The sequence below is a fragment of the Sphaerodactylus townsendi genome, linkage group LG11, assembly GCF_021028975.2.
Source record: "Sphaerodactylus townsendi isolate TG3544 linkage group LG11, MPM_Stown_v2.3, whole genome shotgun sequence".
Taxonomy (NCBI): Eukaryota; Metazoa; Chordata; class Lepidosauria; order Squamata; family Sphaerodactylidae; genus Sphaerodactylus; species Sphaerodactylus townsendi.
In genome coordinates, this window is record NC_059435.1 from 65,205,809 (window position 1) to 65,232,162 (window position 26,354).

General features: G+C 45.9%; 1 protein-coding gene across 2 annotated transcripts in view; it reads left to right on the top strand.

The window, feature by feature from the left end:
- The window catches only part of ADARB2 (adenosine deaminase RNA specific B2 (inactive)), a 444,652-nt gene that overhangs the window by 151,957 nt on the left and 266,341 nt on the right, over positions 1 to 26,354 (top strand). The window lies entirely within an intron of this gene.

Sequence of the window (26,354 nt, forward strand, 5' to 3'; positions counted from 1 at the left end):
TAACTGGGTGCAGTCTTGAAGTCCAGGCATTTGTCCTCAAGCGGAGAAAATGCAGGGCGAAATAGGATTGGCTTCGTCTGCTTAGGCCCAGTCTGTCGAGAGGCGTCAAACTCTGGCACATTTTCACAGTGTGAACACTTTGGTCCCCGCAACCCAGAGGCTGACAGAATGAATTAAGAATGGCACAGAAACTCCTTTCTTTTTGTGGGCTCTGACATGAATGAGTATCATTACCTGGGAGAGCAGCACTAACAGTTAGCGCTCAATGATGGCAGGAACTTTGTTATAAATTGGTATCATTTTGTCACAAAAAATGTGGAAACTTCGTCGTCTCCTAAGACCCTGCTGGGTCCATTTAAGACCAGCATCCGATCATCATCTGATCACCAATATACTCCGACATATTAATCTTTTTTTACTGCTTTGCGGCTTGATTTGTGGCTCTCATTTCTCTAGCCCGAAGGCTATGGTTTGCTAAAGTGATGGTTACGCTCAGATCCTTACAAGGAGCAAAAATTACATACATAATACATTTATGGATCCTTTTTTACTTACTTTGTAATAGATTCCGTATTACGGATTTCGCTTTCAATCTCTCTCTCACACACACACACACGTGCATTCCCAGACACCCACCCCCGACGAAGAATTTTGCAAGACAAGGAGCATTAGGATTTTGCAGAGGTTGTGACTCCGGGCTGGATGTTGCTAAGCTCTTTTCCCCCATTCCATAGCAACAAAATGAACACAGGCAGAATGTCAGGGTGACTTTATTAGGCCTTTAACACCGCTCCCTGGAGCTCTTCTTTCTTTCTGGTGTTAATAAGGCACCTAACTATCTGTTTCAGGCTTTTGTGCTCGGGATATGAAAAGGTATCATCATCAAACGCGAGCGGCCCCAGCCCTCTGTCCCCACTTTTTTTTTTAGTATTTTAAATATGTTTTTTAAAATCTCATTTATTTATTTGATTTATCAACTGCCCTTCGCCATCAATGGGCTCAGGGTAGCTCAGAACGATCACGACATATAACAATCAAATCAACAGGAGCAGCAGTGGCGTAGGAGGTTAAGAGCTCGTGTATCTAATCTGGAGGAACCGGGTTTGATTCCCAGCTCTGCCGCCTGAGCTGTGGAGGCTTATCTGGGGAATTCAGATTAGCCTGTGCACTCCCACACACGCCAGCTTGGTGACCTTGGGCTAGTCACAGCTTCTCAGAGCTCTCTCAGCCCCACCCACCTCACAGGGTGTTTGTTGTGAGGGGGGAAGGGCAAGGAGATTGTCAGCCCCTTTGAGTCTCCTTACAGTAGAGAAAGGGGGGATATAAATCCAAACTCCTCCTCCGCCTCCTCCTCCTCCTCCTCCTCTTCTTCTTCTTCTTCTTCTTCTTCTTCTTCTTCTTCTTCTTCTTCTTCTTCTTCTTCTTCTTCTTCTTCTTCTTCTTCTTCTTCTTCTTCTTCTTCTTCTTCTCACTACAATATATAACCATACTTCTGCATCCTAACTAATAGTAGAAGAAGGAGATGGATTTGGATTTGGATTTATGCCCCATGTTTCTCTACCGTAAGAAGACTCAAAGGGGCTTACAAACTCCTTTGGTTCCTCTCCCCGCAGTAGGCACCTTTGTGAGGCAGATGGGGCTGACAGAGTTCGGAGGGCACTGTGACTAGCCCAAGGTCACCCTGCAGACTTCATGTGGAGGAGTGGAGAAACAAACCCAGTCCACTATATAAGAGTCTATCGGAAGGGAAGATGAAGAAAGATGGGCTTGGTCCACAACACCAGGCAGCCCTTTAGTCTTAGACTCCACCTACCAAAGTGTAAATTTTGTCCAGGTAAACTGATTTCTGTTGCCTGGAGATCAGCTGTATCCCCAGGAGATTGCCAGACACTACCTGGAGGCTGGCAGCTCTATGGGATGGACTAGACCAGGGGTGGCCAACCTATGGCACTCCAGAGGTTCATGGACTACAATTCCCATCAGCCCCATGAACATCTGGGGTGCCATAGGTTGGCCACCCCTGGGCTAGACTGTGTCCAGCTGCAAAAATTCATGTTTTTAATGCTTGCTCGCTTCCTGCAAATATGAAAAAGGCAGATGGACAAGGGAGGTTCTTGCTAGCTAGCTCTTTGCATGTTGTGCTACATTTCCCCTTTCATGGTACTGTTCATGTGTAGAGGAACATCTTCAGTCTTCAGTAATATGGTCTGTTTTACTACCTCAGCACTTTGTTCTCTCATTGGCCCCTTCCGCACACGCAAAATAATGTGTTTTCAAGCCACTTTCACAACTGTTTGCAAGTGGATTTTGCCATTCCGCAGAGCTTCAAAGAGCACTGAAAGCAGTTTGAAAGTGTATTATTCTGCATGTGCGGAATGAGCCAGAATCACCTCATTCTGCAGCTTGGGCAGAGGGACTAACAAACTCCTTTGGTTCCTCTCCCAGCAACAAGCACCTTTGTGAGGTAGGGCTGAGGGGGGCCATCCATGGGTGACATTTCTGTTGTGGAACTCCAGCATCGTGTCTTTTGACCTTGCCAGTCACACTCTCAGCTCTGACTCCTGGCTAGTATTTGGATGGAAGGCCTCCAAGGGGCAGGAAGCAAAGGCAGGAAATGGCAAACCACCTCTGAACATCTCTTGCCTTGAGAACACTATGGGGTTGCCATAAGTCAGCTGTGACTCGATGGCAAAAAAAAGGCTATGGAACACCATTTCCCTTCAAAAGATATCTAACTAACAAAGAACCTTTATTGGCATAACAACATTATATACACAAGCCCACTTAACCAAATAGAGGGAAACTAAAATAAAAGTACAGGAAAAGAGGCTGATGTTCAGGATTTGCTCCTAGAGCTCTCTTTCATAGACAAATCCAAAAATTTGGCAACTGCATTGTTTGCGTTGCTACTGGGGCTGTCCAACAGAAAGATAATCTTTTGCAAGTCAGAGGCCTGCTCTTTATTGAGTAGCAGGGATGACAAGTATTTGACTCTGGGTACAGCGTAGAGCGGACAATAAAGTAAAATATGATCTATAGAGTCTACACAGTTCCTGTTGCATATGCATAGCCTTTGGTGGTAAGGGGTTTTAGAGAATCTCCCTGTTGATACGACTGATGGAAGTGCATTGTAATGGGCCAACATCATTGCTCTGCGGAGACTGGGCACTGTTATCTGGTGCAGGTATTGAGCCCCCTTCAAAAGATATCTTACTTCCCACTGCCATCAAACTTCCTTTTTATGTGCAGCAACAAGTGAGTGGGGGCATTCCTGAATGTGTGCTGAGTCTTGGTTTGCACATATGGAAGAATGAGATGGTAGAATAGGCTGTGCCAATTCTGTGTATGGGTTGTGGCTTTCAGCTGCACGTGTTCTTTCGTGTGACAAATTTCTCTCTAAATAGAAAAAAAATGGTCCCAGCATCATAAGAACAGTTTTGTCCTTCTTATTGCTTTCTTGTGATGATTTTGTTTGCTGTTCCTTTTTAGAGGAGCTTTCCAAAACATGATCTTTCGGGGCTTTTCCACCTGCAGTCTGAAACGGTAGGGTCCATTGTGCCACTGTATTGTGCAAACTACACCACAGTTCACATGTGGCAACAATGAATTCCGTGGTGCCATCCCAGGACACTCTGTAATGTGGTCGAGTTCCCATTTGACAGATGTAGAGGATTTCCCGGCAGAGACTTTGTTTCGAAAAAGGGTCAGATTTAGTACTGGATTTAAACTTCTGCAGCTATTAAAAAGTTGAATCCAACTTTCGTTCTCTTCTTGAAGTCTCGCAGCCTGTGCCTAAAAGCCTGTCAGCTGGATAAGATGGAACATAAAAAATGTGAATCATTTCAAAATAAGTGGCCAGTCATCATTAATTCATTTTGTGCTCATTACAGTGCCATTAATCATGATTTATGCATTGGGTACTAATACGGAGTTCCACTGAAACTCTGGTTTGCCTCTAATTTTATTTCAAGGAAAATAATTGGATTGCTTAAAACTTGACCTCCTCCGCCTTGTTCCTCTCTCTTTCAGAAATGATGGCCATGGGGAAATGAATCATTCTTTTGCAATTGGCAAACGGGATGCAGAGCCCTCCATCCCCTGGCTTATGCATTAAATCTGGGACAGGCCAAAACAGCAGCCCAAGGCTGGTTACATTAAATGAGGTGGAGATGATTGACCACATTCTGCCAAGATGGGTCTTACATTGTAAAGCCATCACAAGAAGAAGAAGAGTTGGATTTATATCCCCCCTTTCTCTCCTGTAAGGAGATTCAAAGGGGCTTACAGTTGCCTTTCCCTTCCCCCCTCACAAGAAACACCCTGTGAGGTGGGTGGGGCTGAGAGAGCTCCGAAGAGCTGTGACTAGTCCAAGGTCACCCAACTGGCATGTGTTGGAGTGCCCAAGCTAATCTAGTTCACCAGATAAGCCTCCACAGTTCAATTGGCAGAGTGGGGAATCGAACCCAGTTCCCCAGATTAGAGTGCACCTGCTCTTAACCACTACACCACACTGGCTCAAGAACAGATGTTGCACTGGGTCTGGAAGCTAGTTGTAGTCCTAGCCAGAGAGGAACCTCTTCCTTCACCTCTCACTGCTTTTCACGGCAGCATCTTATTTTATTTCTTTGCTAGAGAGGATAATAAAATTGCTCCATAAGCTGTGGGAGCTAAGGCTCTGCCCTGGATTCAAGGGGTACGGGCTTTCCAGACGTGGTCATCAGTATTAGCTATCCTAACAAGACCACTGCAAGTTCGTGGAGGTTTTATTGCTTGCTACATGAATTGGTTTTTATTGCTAGCCCATGACTGTTGGACGTGCTTGAGGGACTTGGTTTTTTTTAAGATTTAGTTTGTTTTTTGGAGAAATAATATTGCTTCAATTATTTGTTTACTTGCAACGTTGTACCACTTTTCAGTAGTAATTGAGGAGATCGTAATGTCCAGGAAGGGTATAGACTGCTAGAAGGGTATAATGTTTTATGGAAGGGTATAGACTGCTAAGGTTTTGAAAGATCAATCCAGACAATGTATTGTCAAAGGTTTCACAGTTGGAATCAACTGACTGTTTTGGGTTTTCTGGGCAGTGTGGCCGTGGTCTGGTGGTTTTAGTTCTTAACATTTGACTAGCATCTGTGGCTGGCATGTCTTGGTGGTATGACTCATCTCAGAAACTGGAGTGAGGTGAAGGGCGTTTTCCCACTTACCAGTAGCTGCACGCTGCTGTAGGCAAGTAGCGCGGGGTCGCCCGGCACTCCCCACTACAGGGGCGACGACAGTGCAGCCGCCCTGACACTGCCGCTGTTGCGCCCCCTCAGCGCGCATCATTCCTGGCGCTCTTCCAAATGGCGCCTTTTGATGACCCCACACGTCGTGGGGAAGCCCGGGTGCGTGCCAGAAATGACGCGCACTGAGAGCAGCGCATGGCATAGGGGTGTCGTGGCAAGTGGAGAAACGCCCAAAGTGATACTACAAACTGCTCCCCAAAACAGTCAATTGATACAGACGTTTTGAATGTGCTTCTTTTCAAACAGGCAAGAGGTATTTGCAGGAGCAGATAGCGGCATTCTGTTCCAGTTATTGGTGGCAAAACAGCACACAAACATAGTTATCTGCAGCTGCTCCAATGAATAGCAGACTGTCTGTTAAACCTTTAATTATCTGCTTGGCTTGTAGGTAACTGTTCAGTTGTTGTCTTTTGTTTGCTTGTCAACTGCAGAAAAGCAAAACAAAAAAGCAACCTATATTATTTTTAAGTAGGAGAAAAACTCCAGAAATTTGCAAATTGCTTCTAAAATGTGATTGCTGCAAACTCAATACAGAATTACATAATTTTACAAATTTCTATTATAGGCAGAGTGACTATATACTTTTACTTCCCTGCAGAAAAGCCTCCTCTATTGTATGTAGCTTCACACAAAGAATTTCCTTCCTTCCTTTCAAAATATTTACACCTGACCTTTTACCAAAGTCTCAAGGCAGCTTACACAGGTGAAAACTATCAAAGATCACAATAAAACCTCATAAACTGGGACAATTAAAATTAATTAAGTAATGTAATTAAAATAAATTGACCCCAACCTCCACTCTTCCAGACCTCATTCATCCCCCAGACCAGCAGCTGTAGAGGGGGCTTCCAAGGAGTTTAGTCAAATTCTTGGGCAAGGAGAAAAGTCTTTCCCAGGAGTCTAAACCCATGAAGGGTAGGTGAATGGTGGATCTCTGAGGCGAGATTATTCCAAAACCTGGGGCAATCACAGAGAAAGCCCTGCTGGGTGCCACCACCTTCTGTACTTAAACAGATGAGAGATACCACCAGGAGTGCCTGTCCCTGTACCTCTGTGCCCAGGCATGTACATAAGGACATACACGCTCCTTCAGGTTGGCAGGGCCCAAGCCGTTTAGGGCTTTGTACATCAATGTCAACACCTTGAATTGGGCCTGGAAGCAAATTAGGAGTCAGTTCAGATCTTTAAGGACTGGCATGATGTTCATCCAGCCCCCCGGCCAGATATACCAACTAATGACCTAGCTGCCTCATGCTGTACCAACTCCAGCTTCCAGACCATCTTCAAGGTCAACCCCACATAGAGTGCATTACAGTAGTTCAATCAAGAGGTTACCGGAGCACGTAATACTGGTCCTAGGTTTCCTTTGTCCAAAAATGGGCAGAGGGTCCTCTTGGTCACCACCATGACCTGAACCTCAAAGGACAGTTATGAATCTAGGAGCAGCCCCAGATCTAGTACCTGGTCCCTCTAGGGCAATACAACCCCATCCAAAACTGTCCCAAGATCTTGGGATTCGGGAGCCTGGAACACAGACAACCTCTGTCTTGTCTGGATTCAGTCTCAGTTTGTTGATCCTCATCCAGCCCATAACTGCTTCAGCCAGTAGTGCAGCACATAGAACACCTCTCCTGATTCTGATGAAACAGAGAGATAGAGCTGAGTGTCATCCACATATTGATGACACTTGACTCAAATCCCCTGATGATCTCACCCAGCAGCTTTATGTAGATGTTGAAAAGTGTAGGGAACAGGATCGGGCCCTGGGAACCCCACAAGGGAGATCCCAAGACCCAAGCATGAGTCCCCCAATGCTTTCTTCTGGAACTGACCCTGGAGGTAGGAGGAGAACCACTGTTGCATAGTGCCCACAGCTCCATTCCCCAGAGCCAGTCCAGCAATATACCATCTTCTTTGGTAACAAATGCTATTGAGAAGAATCAACAGGATAGTATTCCCCCTGTCACTCTCCTGATAAAGGTCATCTGTTGGGGCAACCAAGGCTATTTCAGCTCTGTAGCCACACCTGAAACCAGATTGTCATGGATCCAAAAAATCAGTTTCTTCCAAGTAAGCCTGCAGTTGAGGTGCCACTAGCATCTCCACAACCTTCCCCAAAATAGGGCTGTTGGCTACCAGGCAATAATTGCCTAGCCCCATAGGGGCCAAGGAGGGCCCTTTCAAAAGGGAGGACCACCGGCTCTTTCAGAAGCACTGGCACAACCCCTTCCATCAAAGAGTTGTTTACCACTTCCTGAATCCATTGGCCAGCCCTCCCCTCCCCCCCTAGTTTTTATCAACTAGGATGGACTAGTAGTAGGCTGCATCCCTACACGCAACTTCTCCACATCCTTGATCCTCAACAAAATGAAATTGATCCAATAAAACTCAACGAGTCAGTGCTTCGGACGCCTCCTCCTTGCCACATTCTTCAAGTTACTGTGCAAAGATGAGAAATACAGGGAATCTTTCCTCCAAGTACCCTGTTTCCCTGAATATAAGACATCCCCTAAAAATAAGACATAGTAGAGGTTTTGCTGAAGTGCGAAATATATGTCATCCCCCGAAAGTAAGACATAGCAAAATTTTTGTTTGGAAGCATGCCCGACAAACAGAACACAGAAAAATAAGACATCCCCTGAAAATAAGACATAGCGCAACTTTGGGAGCAAAAATTAATATAAGACACTGTCTTATATTCGGGGAAACACGGTACTATGTAGAGGGAATAGACAGTTTTATCCTTGTGTGTGTGTGTTCAAAAAAATTAGATTACGTACAAGCCAATTCAGATTGGGACCATGACGTACAGAGAAAGTGTGCTTATTTCCGTTCCTCCTTCACCATTTTCTTGTTTGCCCCATTGGGGGAGCCATGTGTCTTGATGGGTTATAGATTTCCCTAGCAAGACAGATAGCACCCTGGGCCATTTCAGGTCAAGAAAGCAGTGCATGGGAAGCATAAAACCTTCTTTTTCTGTGCATTTTGTTACCCATATGAACTGGCCCTCTGCAACCCCCTGTAAACTGAGGTCTTTGCAAGGAACTTTCCACTCACATAGGATTGCAAGTCTTTGTGGTGAACCTGGACCCAGTCCGAAAGTTTCGTAATCCCTAATGGTAATTGAGGATTTTATAGGATGTAGCTGCCTCAGAGTGGTTACATCAGCAGTTGCCCACTCACTTGCATTCTCCGCGATGGCTCCTACAGTGTGGAATGGTCTTCCGGAGGCTTTTACGAAAGCCGCCAAGTCTCCATTGCTTTGCAAGTGGTGCAAAACAGAATTGTTCAGGAGGCATTCAGCCGCAGAATTCTGGTATTTTCGTCACTACTGGAAGCTACTTTTCCCTGCTGGACAGCTCCTTTGTGCTGCTCCCGAGGCTGCTCGCTAAAATGCTTGTAGGAAAGGTAATTGCAGCAGCAAACCCTGATCCATCCACTACTCCAGGGGTCTGCAACCTGAGGCTCTCCAGATGTTCATGGACTACAATTCCCATCAGCCCCTGACACCATGGCCAATTAGCCATGGTGGCAGGGGCTGATGGGAATTGCAGTCCATGAACATCCGGAGAGCTGCAGGTTGCAGACCCCTGCACTACCCTATCCTTAAAGGCAATATGATTGCCCCCAGTAGTAAAGGAACTGGGCTACACAGATCTGTCCCACTCTGAACAAGTGGTGCATAGATCCAAAACATTGGATTGCTTTTTCAGGGCGCCCTTCACCCCTTTTGCCCATGCAGATGTTGGGACTGGCATCCTAAACTTGCAAACGTTGCTTCCTAGGAAGGCTTCGTTCAAAGGGAATGGAAGTATTGAGTGCCTCTTGCTTTCTTGCTCCCTCCCCCCCCTCTTTTATTGTGTCTGTGGTGCTGATAATAAATAACTTCAGAGCTAGCATTCTTCAGAGCTGGCATTCTGGAATGCTATGGTAGGTGTCATTATGGTTATAACTGCTATATAACAGAATGACGAAGGCTGTCTCCTTCCAAGCTAAAATACTGAGAGAGGTTTAATATTTGACACATTTACATCAGCCACAGTTGCTAGATGTTTGAGGTTATGAGCCCTTCACTTTCTATTTTAACAAAACTTAGCTTCCAGAGAGTGCAGGAGAGAGATTTGCTCTGATGGCTGTTAAACTCCTTCACCCTTCCCTTCTTGTAGCTGCTCTAGGCAATAAGCAATCCTTTGTTAGCCCCATTGGTGTGTATGAGCTAAGCTAACAACTACAGGAAATACATGTGGATTTTTTTAGTAGTTCTGGTAATTTATTTGTTAGCTGGGTTTGGTAAGGGAGGATTGGCAGCAAGAATTCTCTGTGCCTGCTAAATCCTAATATTGTTTTTGTAGCCTTTGCAGACTTTAAGCCAAAAATGGAAAAGTTGGCTGGGGGGGAGGGGAGAAAAGAATCTCTGGAAGAGGGTCCCACATAGAAAGCAGCAATCAAAGAAAAAGGAATCACAACAAGAGAGGCGCAACAGCAAACAAACTTGCATAGAAAAAAAGCAGAAGGTTTAGTGCACAGTGCATGCCAAACACACAATACTGAAAGCAGATGAGGTACAAATATATGTAAGTTCTCAGGAGTAAGTCCATAATATACCCCAGAGGAAAATGTCCCACTTTGCCATTTGATTCCTTCATTTGTCTTGCAGTTCTAAAGGAAATTGGATGATGTCCCATGTGTATTCTGATTACAAACAATCCCATAGGTTGAATTCAGCAGACCTGTTTGGCTAGTGGAGGCATTTTCCTTTAGAGGAAGGAGTCGTCTTTGTGCTTTAAAAGAGGATTTTGTATCATCAGAACCTCTGCTCACCAGAGGAGCAGGACAGATCTATATGATGCAACCTAGTATTTTGTCAATTGTTATATTACTTTTTAAAATGTAATTTTTATTGAACAACTACAACAAAATAAAAGCAATTACACAAACATCAATTGTTATATTAAATTAGCGTTTAAGACTGTTTTTTTGCAGTTTCTCTTCTTTGATTGTTGGAGTAAAAATAAGTTTGTCCAAAGGACTGAAGACATTAATTAACAGGCAAATAAGTTGTATGACATCTGTCAATAGAGAAAGCAGCATTATTTATTTATTGGACTTCTAAGCCACTCTCCGCTGTCATGTCAATCTCCAAACAGACAACATAATTTTTGTATGTATGTATGTATGTATGTATGTATGTATGTATGTATGTATGTATGTATGTATGTATGTATGTATGTATGTTCTGGTTTACTTATTTAGTTAGATCTGAAAAATGTTTTTGGACATCAAGCCCAAGTTATAATAACGGCAGGTGGTAGCAGCCAACCTGAGTGTCAAGTCATGAAACTGTGCCTTCAAAGCATCTTTTAGCCGAGTTCATAAAACTAACTGTAAATAACAGGGCATGTTCCAAACATAATTCTTCAAATTTGCAGAACACAAATCTGGGTCAAGTCATTGCCTCAATGAGGGACTTCCTGAGGATCTTCTCCTAACCTCCCTGAGTAGTTGTGTGGTGGAAGAAACAAACAAATGTAATTAATGAGTAGTGCAAAAATGACTTCCTCCACCCAATTCAATAGTATTGCAGGAACTCAAACAATCTTTCCTGTTCTGGGTGAAATGAAAGTAAAGTTTAAAACTAATTTATTTAAAAACCATCAAGAAAATTGGGAACAGCATAGGAGGGGGCAAGATAAAGCCCTGCTATGAAAGGAGGAAATTGACAGTGATTGCTATCCTCCTCCTCTGCAAATGGAAATGCTTTTTGTTCAAAGGAACTGCAGGACTGGATACCAACCATACCATTGTTTATAAGTGCTGGCATAACATAGTAGCTGTTTATAGGTGCTGGAATAACATAGTAGCTAAGAGAATGTCTTGAATGGAAGTTCAAATGCCAATTCAAATCTCAGGCCCCTTCCGCACACACAAAATAATGCATTTTCAAACCACTTTCACAACTGTTTGCAAGTGGGTTTTGCTATTCCACACAGCTTCAAAGAGCACTGAAAGCATTTGAAAGTGCATTATTCTGCATGTGCGGAATGAGCCCCAGCTGCAAACTCAGTATTGAGCTTTATATAACAACTAGAAGGAAAGCCCACTTTAAATTAAAATAAATTAGGATCAAGACGGGGAAAGGGCGGGTGGGAATCTGTTGGCAGTGCCACTGCTTTTCCTGGCCACCTGCCTTCTCCCACCCCTCTGCTGCCACTGTTTCCCCCCCACCCCCCCACCCCCCCACCCCCCGCCATTGACATACTTTTCGGCTGCCATTTTTCCTGGCCTCCCGCCTACTCCACCTCCCTTGCCACCACCCCACTCACCAATTTACTCCTTTCTTTGGATTTGCCTCCTCACCTTCTTCGGCCAGGACTGTCGAGGGCTCCTGAGTATGTGGAAATGAGCATGAGGCTTCGGGAGGTAGGAGAGGGTGGATGAAGGAATGGGGAGGCTTGTGTTGGGCTCAGTGGGGAGGGAGGCTTGCTTCCTCTGCTCTGGCAGGCCTGGGTTATGCTGCCACAGGAGGTGGTGATGGCCACTAACCTGGATAGCTTTAAAAGGGGCTTGGACAGATTTATGGAGAAGTCAATTTATGGCTACCAATCTTGATCCTCTTTGATCTGAGATTGCAAATGCCTTAACAGTCCAGGTGCTCAGGAGCAACAGCTGCAGAAGGCCATTGCTTTCACATCCTGCATGTGAGTTCCCAATGGCACCTGGTGGGCCGCTGCGAGTAGCAGAGAGCTGGACTAGATGGACTCTGGTCTGATCCAGCTGGCTTGTTCTTATGTTCTTCTGTTCTTATAGGTTGGGTTGGGTTGGGAGCCAAGGTAGCGGGCGGGGGGGCTGGGGATGCTATTGCGAGGACTAACAAGAGAGTGTCTTAGTGCCTCTGCCCTTCCAGACATTGCTTGGATTTGGGCCAGGGGTGGGGGTCGGGGACTGGGGATGCTGTTGCCACTCCCAGCTGGATAACATCTTGCTGCCTCAGCCCTACCAGGTCTGGCTTGAATTTGAGGCCAGAGGAGGGCAGATGGGAAAACAGGGAGGCTTCTGCTGGGCTAGGTGGAAAGGGTGACTTGGCACTGTTGCCCTTTCAGGCCCACCTTGCTCCTGGGCCAGGAAGGCAGGCAGGGGACTGGTGAGGAACCATTTGCCATGCAGGACTCACTTCCGTGACTGAACGTGAGTTTTGTGTGCTGATTGGTGGGAAGTGAGTGGCAACATTCCATCCCTTAGGGAATGTTATGTAAAGATAAATCAAGTTTCCTGATACTCCCAGGACTATAGAGCTTTCGTGTAAGAGGCAAATGGAGGTGGTTTGTCATTGCCTTCCTCTGCATAGCAGTCCCAGTATTCCTTGGGGGTCTCCCTCCAAGTACTAACCAGGGCCAACCCCACCTAGTTTGCAACTCTGGGCCTTTCCCCACTTACCTTAAGCCCCGCGCTACTCTCCTCAAGTAGTGCGGGGTCCGCCGGCACTCCACATTACAGGGGCTGCTACAGAGCAGCCGCCCAGATGCTGTCGCACCCCCTCAGCATGCGGCATCCCTGGCGCTCTTGTAAACGGTGCCTTTTGATGACCCTGCGCAGAGTGCGGGGTCGTGGGGACGCCCGAGCGCGCGGCATGGGGGGGGATCATGGTGAGTGGGGAAACGCCCTCTGACAAGATCTTTAGACCAGGCCATTCCTCCCAGACTTGTCTCCCTCCCACAATATGGGAATACCGGCAGGGCTGTTAGAATGATTCCTGTGATAAGCACTCTGAGCTTTGAAAAGCACTGTGCAAATGCAAAATACGATTACGGGCGGGCTATCCAGCCGCTGCAGTGTTCATATGCAGGGTTCGGATGGAATTAATACAAAAGATTTTTTTTGAAAAATCTGTAAAAGAAAAAGGTTTGCTGGGCGATTCATCCCCCACACGTTCTCTTTGCTCTCATGATCACCTTCCCTTAGTCGGATGACAAACGATGCCCTGACTTCTATTGACTGAAAAGAGACCGGGGGGGTCAAAGGCAAGGAGATTCGGTGAGGCCAGCCGAGCAGGAGAAGCCAGTCACACCTCATTAGTAAGCACGTAGGTAGTGGAGCCTTTAGATTTGTTTCAGACCCCATTGCGAAAGGTGTCCTGACAGCATGAGTTATGTTGGCAGGTTCCCCTCAAAGGGAAAGAGTGTGTCACTCCGGAGAGATGAAACATGTTTCACTGTCACCCTCCGCACAGCATAAATGGATGGCCCTCGAATCTTTCCATCGGCGACATTCCCATGTTTCGAGTGGGGGGAGAAAGGGGAGGAAAAAGGAGAGTCGAGTTTGATGTTATAAATCACCATAATTTGTTACAATTTCCAAAGACAAATATGACAGGCTGGAATTACTTTGCGGTGCTGAGACAGTCATTTGCAGAAGCCATAAAATGCCACTATAAATCGAAGGACGAGATATATTTAATCTGAGGAAACAGAGCACCACAGCCCCCCCCCCCCCATATTGTGTTTGTAAAGGACCTAGCCGCCGTGAAGTCACGCTATTGCAAGTTGCTGCTTCTGTTTTATTCTTCCGAATCAAACTGGCCGTCGTGTAAACGTGGTAAGAGCCAGTGACAAATTCTTATGGCTGGAGGGAAAACTAAAATTCACACCAACAAAGAAAGTCTGAAGCGTTTGATTTTTTAAAAAAAAAATCTGTGCCCATAGAGTGGATTCTGGAGAAACAGATTAGAGAAGATGGGCACGTCTTTCTCTAATCAAGACTGATTTAATAATGTTTTTCCCTGCTGCCTTTCTGCCCTCAAAAAGGATCCCAAGACAACTCACAGCATTTTACTATAATATTCTATTCAGGCAATGAAAAGTTTCTGCCTTCTAGTGAGTACTTTAAATGAAAAAAAGCTGGAAATGTTAAATGCAACTTGATTTATAAATACAATGGGGAAGAAGCGTACTCGGTTACCTGTGTAGTGCTGATATTCCCCTCCCCCGATCTTTCCATCCATCTCTAAGTCAGTGGCCATTTCTACATTGGTGTCATGGACTGAGGAGAAGTAGCTAAAACTGGAGTCTTCTAATTTTTTTTTTTTTCTTACAAGATTGTCTCAACAGGATTTTGGAAATATGAGAAGAAGAAGATAAGAAGAGTTTGAATTTATATCCCCCCTTTCTCTCCTGTAAGGAGACTCAAAGGGGCTTACAATCCCCTTTCCCTTCCCCCTCCAGCTTCTACAACAAACACCCTGGGAGGTAGGTGGGGCTTAGAGAGCTCTGAAGAACTGTGACTAGCCCAAGCTCACCCAGTTGGCATGTTTTGGAGTGGGCAAGCTAATCAGGTTCACCAGATAAGCCACCACAGCTCAAGTGGCAGAGCAGGGAATCAAACCCAGTTCTCTAGACTAGAGTGCCCCTGCTCTTAACCACTACACCATGCTGGCTCTCCACGCTGGATCTTCCTCTTTGCTTTTCATACAAGGGGAAAGTACAGGGAGCTTGGGTACATGGCTGAGTCTCCTGAGATAATGAAGATGTCTTAGGGCTCTTTTCCATGCCCTGTGATTCAGTTTGTTTAAAGAAGTTGATGTAAATTCATGACCTTTGATGCAACTAGGATTGCCAGTTCCAGCTTGGGCACTTCCTAGAGCAGGGGTGGGCAACTATGGCCCTCCAGATGTTCATGGACTACAATTCCCATCAGCCCCTGCCAGCATGGCCAATTGGCTATTCTGGCAGGGGCTGATGGGAATTGTAGTCAACGAACATCTGGAGGGCCATAGTTGCCCACCCCTGTTTGGAGGCAGAGTTTGAGGGTGGCAGAATTCGGAAAGCTGGCATGCGTTGCCATAGAAACCATCCGCCAAAGCGGCCATTTTCTCCAGGGGGACTGATCAACATAGTCTGGAGGTCAACTGTAATTCTGGAAGAATACCAGGCCTCACCTGGAAGTTGGCAATCATAGATATAACTAGTCATCCCTAAACGAGAGAAATCTTCTATATGATGAGCCAGGGTGGCGTAGTGATTAAGAGTGGCGGACTCTATTTATTTATTTATTTATTTATACTTTGAGCTTCTATACCGCCCCGTCCCCGAAGGGCTCTAGAGAACCAGATCTGATTCCCAACTCCTCCACACGAGCAGAGGACTCTTTGGTGAACTGAATTTGATTCCCCACTCCTACTATGCATAAAACCTGCCGGGTAACCTTGAGTTTAGTCACAGTTCTCTCAGAACTCTCTCAGCCCCAACTACCTCACAAAGTGTTTTGTGGGGAGGGAAAGAGAAGATGACTGTAAGCCGCTTTGAAACCCTTAAAGGAGGAGAAAAGCGAGGAATAAAAACAAACTCTTCTTTTTCTTCAGTGTCACACAGCAACTTCAACAACAAAAGCAGAGGCAGACTTTGATGTAGGAATTCTAATTCTGGCACCTTTGGCAATCTCTTCTCCAAGTCTTACCTGTTCTCCCCTTTTAAATCCTCATTTTCTGAGTGTCAGAAAATAGATTTGGGTGTAATCAAGACGGAGACGAACCGCTGTTGTGTGTGCTGCGCTGAATAAATCAGTCCCCAGCAGCGGAGCGTTGCTGTTATGAAAACCTCTTCCCACGTGCCGAATCAGACAGAAGTGATGAAATCCCCCCTCCCATCTCTTAGCTGGATATGTTTATTCTGCTGCTAGGGAGGAAAGCAGGAGGTATTTGAAACCTAGGGATGCAACAGGACCTTTGGCAGATGCTGACAAGAGGCGTGCAGGTGTTTCCCCCGCTTTCCATCCTCCCTCTCTGTAGGGGGCAGCTTGTTTCATCCTTTGGCTGCTATTCACGGAGCATCGCATCAGTGTCAAGACAGCTGGCAGCAGCTAGCTTCACAACTGTCTTTTCTTCCCTCTGCACACACAATAGTAAACCTTTCCTTTCCCCCATTCTTGCTGAACTGCGTGAGCGCAACGTCCTTTTGTCACAGCTCCTAGGAAGGGCGTTGGGCTCAGTCACTTGTCTTTTAAATTCATGTGCCACAGGACAGAGAGCCAAACAGGAAAGGGCCGAGGCTCTGGTTACGTCGGATGTAGTTCTGGAGCCGGCAGCGCTCATTTGACATAAAAATTGTAGGTAGAGCTGCACAATGGCGTAGCACCGAGGGGACAGGGGTGTGTGATGCACCGAGCGTGTGCCGGTGCAGCCGCGTTCCAGGGCATGGCAAGGGAGCAGTTCCCCCTCGCTACGGCTCTGGAGACCCTCTAGATTGATCCAATGGACCATCTTGTCTTGCTTCCTGTTTCCAACTAGTCCTGGAATGCCTATGATTGGGCACGGAGGACAAAGCCGCCACTGGTTATCTCTCCACAGGAACCTATAATCAGAGGAACATTGCCTCATGTAGACCTTCAGTAATGTGTTGTAGCCAGCTGGGGGCCTGACAATCTTTTCTTTCAGTCAGTTTCCGAAAACAGGAAGTTTAGGATCCCATAAGTTGCTATGTGTGGAATATGGGCTGTTTTCGCCTTGGGAGATCACAATTTGTACCAACTTACAATTGGGCACAAAGGACAAACCCGCCACTTTTTAGCACTCCACGGGAACTAGTAATCAGAGGAACGTTGCCTCATGTAGACATTCAGCAACGCGTTGCAGTCAGCTGGGGGGTTTGACAATCTTTTCTTCAGGCAGATAACAAGAAAAGGAAGCTTAGGTTCCCAATAAGCGTGGAATATGGACTGTTTTTGCCTAGGAAGATCTCAAATTGTGCTGACCTCATCTGGAGGGATCATTAAAAAAGCAAGAAGAGGCCCGATAAGGAGAGAAATAGGTTCTGATTCAGACCCTGGACCTGAAATGCCCTAACCTTGTTGGCGATCTTTTGGAATAAAATTGAGAACACAGAACACTGGGCTGATTAAAGAAAGCAAATCTGATATCATTAAGAGTTTTTGCACAAGAGTTCTGACCTGAATGGCCCATGCTAACCTGATCCTATCAGATCTCAGAAGCTTGTTGGCCTGGGCTAGTACTTGGATGGGAGACCACCATGGAAGTTCAGGGTCGTGACACAGAGGTAGGCAATGGCAAACTACCTCTGTTCCTCTCTTCCCTTGAAAACCCTGCAGGGTTGCTGTAAGTTGGCTACAACTTGACAGCATTTTACACATAGTACATTTTACACACATTGGACCCATTTAGACCAAATATTTAGCAGCAGAGGATTAACATTAATGTCATGCAGGAAATGTGAGCATCCTCCAGTTTCTTGCCATGAAATTCAACTGCATGGGAACAGCACATTTGATTGGCTCCATGGAAGTGAATGGGAGGAAAGATGGCATAGTATAGCCCAATCTTGTCAGATCTCGGAAGCGAAGGGGGCCAGTACTTGGAAGGGAGACCACTCAGGAAGACTTTGTAGAGCAAGGCACAGGCAGTCCACCTCTGTTTCTCATTTGCCTTGAAAGTCCTTTGCTGGGATCACCATATGTCAGCTGAGAGTATTGCCATCTTTGCATCTATTTTGACTGTCATCCTCAAACACAGTGGCTCCCAACCTGGGGTATGCACCAGAACATTTGGGGTTATGTCAAAAAAAGTTGCGTAATGGGTTTGCTAATATGGGATACAATTTTAGAAAAACGGGTTGCTAAGAGGTACATGAGTGAAAAAGGTTGCGGACAACTGCTGTAACCCAAAGAGTGTTGTGGATTTGCAGAGAGCTGGATGACATAACCTACCTGGTTTCCTTAAGCAGTAGTGTCTGCAAACCTGACACCTTTTTCTCAGGCATAAAAAAGGAAGAACAATGCATTGTCGAAGGCTTTCACGGCCAGAATCACTGGGGTGCTGTGTGGTTTCCGGGCTGTATGGCCGTGTTCTAGCAGCATTCTCTCCTGATGTTTCGCCTGCATCTGTGGCTGGCATCTTCAGAGGATCTGATAGTGATCACTATCAGATCCTCTGATCATCTTCACTGATCATCACTATCAGATCCTCTGAAGATGCCAGCCACAGATGCAGGCGAAACATCAGGAGAGAATGCTGCTAGAACACGGCCATACAGCCCGGAAACCACACAGCACTCCAAAGGAAGAACAGTTAGTAAAAAAACGGCTTAGGAGCATTTGCAGCTCACTGACCCCTTATTTAGTTGTCCACGGTGCTGTCTCAGCTCAGGTGGGCCAAGGGAATCCTCCACTTGTTTCCTGTAGTTTGTATTTACAATTAATCAAGGGCTTCACAAATGTCTAGAAGGCAGTCGGAGAGCACTAAAGCATTTCTAGACTAACTAGAGAGAATGGACTCAAGGCGCTAATTAATCTCCTTATAGGCATGATGAGATCAACAAGAGCTTAATAATGTTGGCAGTGATCCAGCAGTAACTAGGGTACTGTTTTTGCTGTCCAGAGGGAGAAGAGAAGAGCATCCTCTCTTCAGTTGCTTTTCAACTAGGCATTACAGAGGCACATTGAATTTCGCTCCTCATTTTGGACTCTCGATCCCCTTTGTCTCTGTTCCCAGTAAAACCTTCTGTGGTTGCCATGAAAACTCCCAAGATAGGCCAGCTTCTTTACGTAACTTTTCGTAACAACTCTTCCAAAGTTATGCTGGCCCACCTGAAGGGTGGGTGGGTGGGTGGGTGGGTGGGTTGGTTGGTTGGTTGGTTGGTTGGTTGGTTGGTTTATCACATTTATAAACTGCCCATCCCCGAAGGGCTCTGGGCGGTGTACACTAGGCCAGACACAATATCACATACGATTGGCCAAAACAACAATACACAGAATAAATAAATTAAAACAGGTTAAAAAAATTACAGAGTTCATAAAACAAACAGCATCAGTACAATATATATAACAGTAAGATTATAAAAGTATGGCGCCCGAACCCAAGGCCAGGTGGTGGGGTAGCAGCGTAGGTTAGATGTTGTATTGGGTGTGCCAATGATGGAATGGCACGCAACACAGGGGCATCCCGGAGGGGGAGTCCGCGGCCGGCCTCACCAAAAGCCCCGTGGAACAAAACTGTTTTACAGGCCCTTCGGAATTCTCCAAGTTCAATATGTCCTCGGGCTTAGGAAGAACTTGTGAATCCTTGGCACGCAAGCTGACTTGTAAAAGGTGGGACAATGGTTGTGGCACCCTCACTGAAGCTAAGCAGATCCAGACCTAGTTAATGCCAGGATTGGAGACCTTCTGGGAATTCTATGTGTTCTGCCTAGAAACGTGAGGTGTAAATTTACTAAACACTAGTTGACTACAAGCATGAAATTCCAACACTCGTCCAAATCAAAAGACGGCTGTTGTTATCGTGCCCTCATATGCGCTACTTACTGCCCTCTACCCTAACTTGGTTTTTTTCCAACCACAGTGTGCTCTACTATTACCTGTTGATCCTTCTGCTCCGAAACACCTGTTCCTAAAGTGACTGTGGTAAGGAAGGACATTTTTCAGCTCCGTGGGAGAGAGAAGCAATCACCAAGCAGGGGCCTCCCTGAGGTGAGGCGCAGTCCTTAATGGAAAGCATTGAGGACATTGGTGGCTTTATCCAGCGCAACGGGCCACGCTTTCTAAGTGTCAGCTTAGCGCCCACCGCTGTGCAAACCATTAACACTGCCATTTCCACCTCGATGCCCCTCAGGACTCAAACAACCTTTCGTTCAGTGTTTTCATTTTGGAAGACGTTTCTACTATTTTAAAACCACCACCATATATATATATGGGAAAGAGGGCATGTACTTTCTATCATCTTTTAGAAGCTGTTACTAAACAGTGTAAAGCGTCAGCCAGTGTGGAAATGCTCTGAGGGCAATGTCAACAGGAAGGAGAGGGAGCTGTGAGAGGAACCTGAGAAAAGTACAGGAAATGCTGCAAGCTTTTTTTGAGTCAGTCAGAATGAGAAACCTCATTGTTTGCTGCAGGTAGGTTGACGTTTATTTGAAAGGTGGGGGGGGGGAGGAAAAGAAAGGAAGGGCCCGCCTCACCCTGCTTGCTGATGAAGTATTTGATGTTGTTGCCCCAAACACTGTTTTCTGATTTGAAATTCTGAGCACGTGTTCATGTTAATGGATCCCTTTTATTGTCGCTCGGTTAGAGAATGTATGGATATTGTTTCTTTCTTAAAAGTTTTGCTTTTAAATGAGAGTGGGATGTAATTGTAGAGGGCGGCAAGAGCTTGCTTTCTCAATAGCTGGAGAAGCAGGTAGGATCTTGCTTCGGTCTGAAAAAATCCGCCTTTCAGAATAATTTTTCTGCAAACGAAACTTAGAATCCTTCTGTTTCCTAGCACTGAATCCCTCCAAAATGTATGTTTTTAAAATGATCTTTGAGATTCAGTATGTCAATATCATAACAAGCAGGAACCTGCAACTTGTAGAGCATAGGTGTCAAACTCGCGGCCCTCCAGATGTTGTGGACTACAGTTCCCATCATCCCTTGCCAGCATGATGGGAATAATGGGAACTGTAGTCCATAACGTCTGGAGGGCCGCGAGTTTGACACCTGTGTTGTAGAGAGTGTAGTCCCAACCTTCCTCCTAATTGGCGTAGCCATCTGTCAACCTGCAGACATCTGCCTCCATGGGTATGGCTCCCACTGCCTCCCTGGTAAACTCACTGGAGAGGGTGAAGGGTTCTCACTTGCCCATCCATTCACCCCTCTTCGCTGTTCTCCTTGCTGCTCTGCCCATCCTTATCCACCACTGCCCCCATGACCCATCTGCTCTCCTTCCTACCACTCTCCAGAAGCTGCAGGAAGGATGGTGATGGTTCCTGCCCCTCCCACTCACCCGCCCATCTGTATCACCTCACCTTATTGGCCATACTGCATCCCCCATGGGTACAGGATGGTTGGGCACTGCTGAACTGAGGGAGATATATCTACACAAACTAATAGAACACTCCTCTGCTGGAGGGGTGATTTAAATGTTCCCTCCAGATCTCTGTTCTTTCCACATGGCCCAGTTCATTGGCTTAAATATCTATAGATGAGGCCATGTTGAGAATTTGGGTGTATGTGTGTGTATATATGTATCTGTGCATGTGAGTATGTGTAGCTTTGGCCTTTCTGCACTGAGTAGGGGACCAGACCTGTAATCCCCTTTTAAGCCTATGCCCGCTATCAGTTTTGCCAATACCTGTTTTTATGCTATGCCTTTTCCCATTTGACCCACCTCCTGCCCACCCTGGTGGAAGTTTCTTCTACCCAAATCTTCTGTCTCAAGTTTCCCACAGGGATGGACTTCAGCCATTTCCCTTGGAAGATCATTCTACACTCTGTTAAGTCTCCCCATTAGCAAATGCTCATGATATTCAGCCTACTATATCATGGATCATTACTTCTTCACTTTCCGCAGTGTGTGCCGGGGCCCCTTTCTCTTGGTAACAAGATATTCAATCTGAAAATAATTCCTTTATTCTTTGTTCAAACACTCAATGTGTCTTTAAGCAATAAATCTCAATTGCCTAGTATCTTAAGCAATGCAGTTGTTTGCATTATAACACTTTAGAAGAATAATTTGTGGTATGGGAAATACGGGGGACTGGGAGGGGGAAAACGCTGAATTATACCCAGTATACTGCTATCCTTGAGAAGAGAATACTGTAAAGGCATTGATATATAATGTGGGTGATAAAGATTGGGAGTTGATGTATTTGTGAGGTAAGGCAGCGGTGTATATCAAAACTAGAGGGAGAGCTTTGTCATAAATAAAGATGGCATGTAGTCATGAGGTGCACCTAAGGGAAAAGAGGAGTAATTCTACAGCCTGGGGTTTTTTTAAAAAAAAAGAAGAAAAGAAATTGAATGGTGTGTTCTTGAGAAGGCTTAAATTGAAATCCCTGTTATATCTGTTGAGTAGTTACACCGAGGAGAGCAGAACTACTAGCCATTTTCCGTACAGGACAGACATTACCTGGATTAATAAACCAATAAAAGCTCAACTGGCCAATTAACAGGGATGGTTTCACTTTTCTCAAACCTGTTGTTTTTTAACCCACAATCCCACCTTCCTATCATCCTTCCCCACTGTGTGACTCAAACTTGAGATCTTTTCATTTTCATCCCAGCATCCATTTCCTCTCAGAGCACTTTCACACATGCAGAATAATGCAATAATTTCAATCCACTTTCATTGCACTTTGCAGCTGGATTTTATTGTGCGAAATAGCAAAGGGCCTTTCCCCACTTACCTTAAGCCCCACGCTACTTGAGGAGAGTAGCGCGGGGTCCCCCGGCACTCCCCACGAGAGGGGCGGCGACAGCGCAGCCACCCCGATGCTGCCGCTGTCGCTCCCCCTCAGCGCGCGGCATCCCTGGCGCTCTTGCAAAAGGCGCCTTTTGAGGGGATGCCCGGGCGCGCGCCTGGGATGCCACGCGCTGAGAGCAGTGCGCGGCATAGGGGGGATCAGAGTGAGTGGGGAAACGCCCAAAATCCACTTGCAAACAATTGTGAAAGTGGATTAAAAGTGCATTATACTGCATGTGCAAAAGTGCCCCTGCTGATTTTCTCATAAAATGTATACATTTTTCAGTGTTAGTAATAGATCAGTAAATCAGCATTATACACATGAAAGACATACACCATATTATAAACTGGCATCTAAGTTATGTATTAAAACCATATGACTTTTGCATACAGTGGAACTACAGTGGTACAAATCCGTTGACAAAAATGAAGTGAAATAGGGGATACTTATTTATCTCTGTTAATAAGTATGTCTCGTCAAGGCTGACTGAACATTTATGTCCTGTAATCCTAATGTCATTTTGATAAGACTTTTGAGGCATGACCCTCTGGGAAGTTCACTACGGTGAGTCCTACCTTAAGGTTTTGGAACTCTTGTGAACATCGTATTCATTTCAGATTGTCTGCCCAAGAGGTCTAACTCAATAGATTTACAGTGCTTTAACAGTGTTCCCTACATTCTTGCTAACTGAGAATTTTCAGAAAAAGAAGTTGATTTTTATACCCTGCTTTTCTCTACTGTAAGGACTCTCAAAATGGCTTACAATTGTCTCCCCACCCCCAATACACACTCAAAAGACACCTTGTGAGGTAAGTGTGGCTTGGAGCAGCAGTGGCGTAGGAGGTTAAGAGCTCGTGTATCTAATCTGGAGGAACCGGGTTTGATTCCCAGCTCTGCCACCTGAGCTGTGGAGGCTTATCTGGGGAATTCAGATTAGCCTGTACACTCCCACACACGCCAGCTGGGTGACCTTGGGCTAGTCACAGCTTCTCAGAGCTCTCTCAGCCCCACCCACCTCACAGGGTGTTTGTTGTGAGGGGGGAAGGGAAAGGAGATTGTAAGCCCCTTTGAGTCTCCTGCAGGAGAGAAAGCGGGGATATAAATTTAAACTCTTCTTCTTCTTCTAGGAGAGGTTGGAGACAACTGTGACTAGCCCAAGGTCACTGTCCAGAGCTTGGGCTAGCCATGGATCATTGGACCCCGCTTACATGAGGACGACCCAGTGATAGCAGGAGGAAGCCTTGGGCCGGACCAGTAGGCCATCTAGTCCAGCATCACATTTCCCAGTGGCCAACCCATGCCACAGAAGGTTCCCAACTAGTTTCTCTTGGTTTTGCCATACATAAATGGCAATCAGATGTGCAAGGCCTCTGAAAATGAAGGTTCCATTTAGACATTGTGGCAAAACCATCAGCGGAGCTGTCATCCATGAATGTATCTATTCCTCTAGTGGTCTTCACGACACCCTTTGGAACTAAATTCTACCAGTTAATTGCTTTTTGAGTGAAAAAAATCTTATTCGTCTGTCTCGAGTTGCTAAATCTAAATTGCACTTTTTGGGAGGGGGGCTGCATTTTAGAGGGATAGTCGCAAAGTGTAGGCGTAAACGGCCTTTGGGATTCTTTCCAGCTCGGCAATGCTGCATTCCGTTGTTCATGTGAATGTTTACTATAATCCTCCATGTCTACAAAATGTTTCTGAAATGCTAACTGTGGAGGAGTCCTTTAAATGTACCTTGAGGGGGTGTCATGTAACACCACCAAGCAACACTAATTAGTACGCAAATTAGGTACTTTTATCAATATCTTCTCTATTTAGAAATGGCAGATATAATTTTGCAATTATCCCCCCGGCCTCCAAAATGTCATTTCATTAATATTTTTTTGGAGGGAAGGGGGCGGAGAACAGATTGAGCATAAGCACAAATAACTGGGTGGGAGTAACACAGATGATGCGGTGTGTCACGCTACCTTTGACTCCATCCCAACTACAGAAATGGGTGTGTGATGACACACTCCCAACTACCATAATATAAAACACTATATTTGCATTGTCCTTCGGCATTAGCAAAGAGAAGTGACGATACACAGGAGATCTTTCAGAAGTCGTTCAGTTGCTGTTTGAGGGAAGTAGCTAATAACCCTCCTAGCCCTTCATGAAATAAATGTGAAATACAACATCACTTTGTGTGGGGTAAAAGTTATTTAATTAACAAAAATTGGTTCAAGGTAAAAACAAAGCGTAAGGCGCAGCATGGGGGTCTGATCTTATGACCTGTGTGCTGGGCAGCACGAGTCCCCCAGCCACCTAAATTTTTCTCAGCACGCCTGCCGATGAAAAATTAACACATGCTGGAGCAGCTGTGAGATTCCAGATGGGCGGTTGCCACTTCCTGAAGACTCTTTGCTGCCAGGGGCGCAAGCCATAGAAGCCCACGTCTGGGCAGGTTACCCCTTGGCTTGCTCCACCCCTAACCTCATAAGGAGGTTCCCAAAAAACAGGCATTTTTGCCCGCTGTCCCCCAAGCTAAAGATCAGTCCCCCATGCACAATCTGCCAACCCTACAACAAAGTAGGCATAACAAAATGTCAAAACAGGGAGAGGTGGGTGGGACATGTGTTCGCTCTGGCAAAATGGGGAGGGATTAGGCCAGGCCCGGCCTAAAATAGGCCGCCTGGCCCCACCTCCTCCAGTGACGTCAGGGCACCAGGCGTCACTGCCTGGCGCCCTGGAGGCTTGTTGCTCCCGCGTGGCACAGCAAAGCCAGAAACCTCGCGAGCTGTTGGGAGCTCGTGAGGCAATGGGGAAGGCAGCAGCTACCTAGGAGGCTGTCCCTTCCCCACCAGCAATGGCGGCCGCGGTAAGTCGTGGCCGCTCTTTCCTCACTGATTCCGGACAGCAAAACAATATCATATGCTTTGCAATATAGATTGCCTTATCGCGGGAATTGCCTCACGCTATCAGGAAGTAAAGAAGAAACATTTGAATGTTCTGCATCTCTCTTGAATATTCCCATCAAGCTTATGGTGGCCATTTAAACAGTGCAGTGGATCAATTATTGCACTCTGTTGTGGATTCCTCTTCCTTTCAAGCCATTTTAGCCCACAGCCACTGTTTGAGAAAACCTGTGCGGTGATTCATTCTGTTTCATTTCTGGCGAATTGGCAAGATTGCTGGCACCTTGGGATGGTCTGTCTAAAAGGGATTTAACCTAGAGAACTAAAATGGACTTGACTCTGAAGCTCGGTGATGGGCACCCAAAGGGAGGATTAACCCTTCATTCTCTGCTGTTTCCTCAATCAGAAATGCCCTATCCTACCAAGACTGATTTAAGCCCCAGTGGGGATAAGATGGGTATACCAATTGTCCCTGTTTCTCTCCTCTCCCAATCATATATTCTCTGTCAAAACAAATAAAGAGGCAGGGGTGTATTTTTAATTTAGAAAACTTTTCAGGGTGAAGATTTAGCACAGTGGTGGCAAACCTATGGCACGGGTGCTAGAGGTAGCACTCAGAGCTCTTTCTGTGGGCACGCGTGCACAGAGTTCATCATGTGGGGGGGCAGAAAATCACACACACACCCACACACACACACACACACACACACACATCTAGGCTGGCCTGGGCATGATCCTTTACCTGGGAGTAAGCTCGGTTGCTGGCAATGGAGCTTGCTTCTGAGTAAACCCTCCTAGGGTCGTGATTCACCCATTCGAAGTGTTGCACAGTTGCTTCACCAAGCTTACTCCAGAGTAACATGTGCCTCAGACCCAACCGCTTTTCCTAAACTAAAACCTCCGTATTCAGGTTAAATTGCCATGTTGGCACTTTGTGATAAATAAGTGGGTTTTGA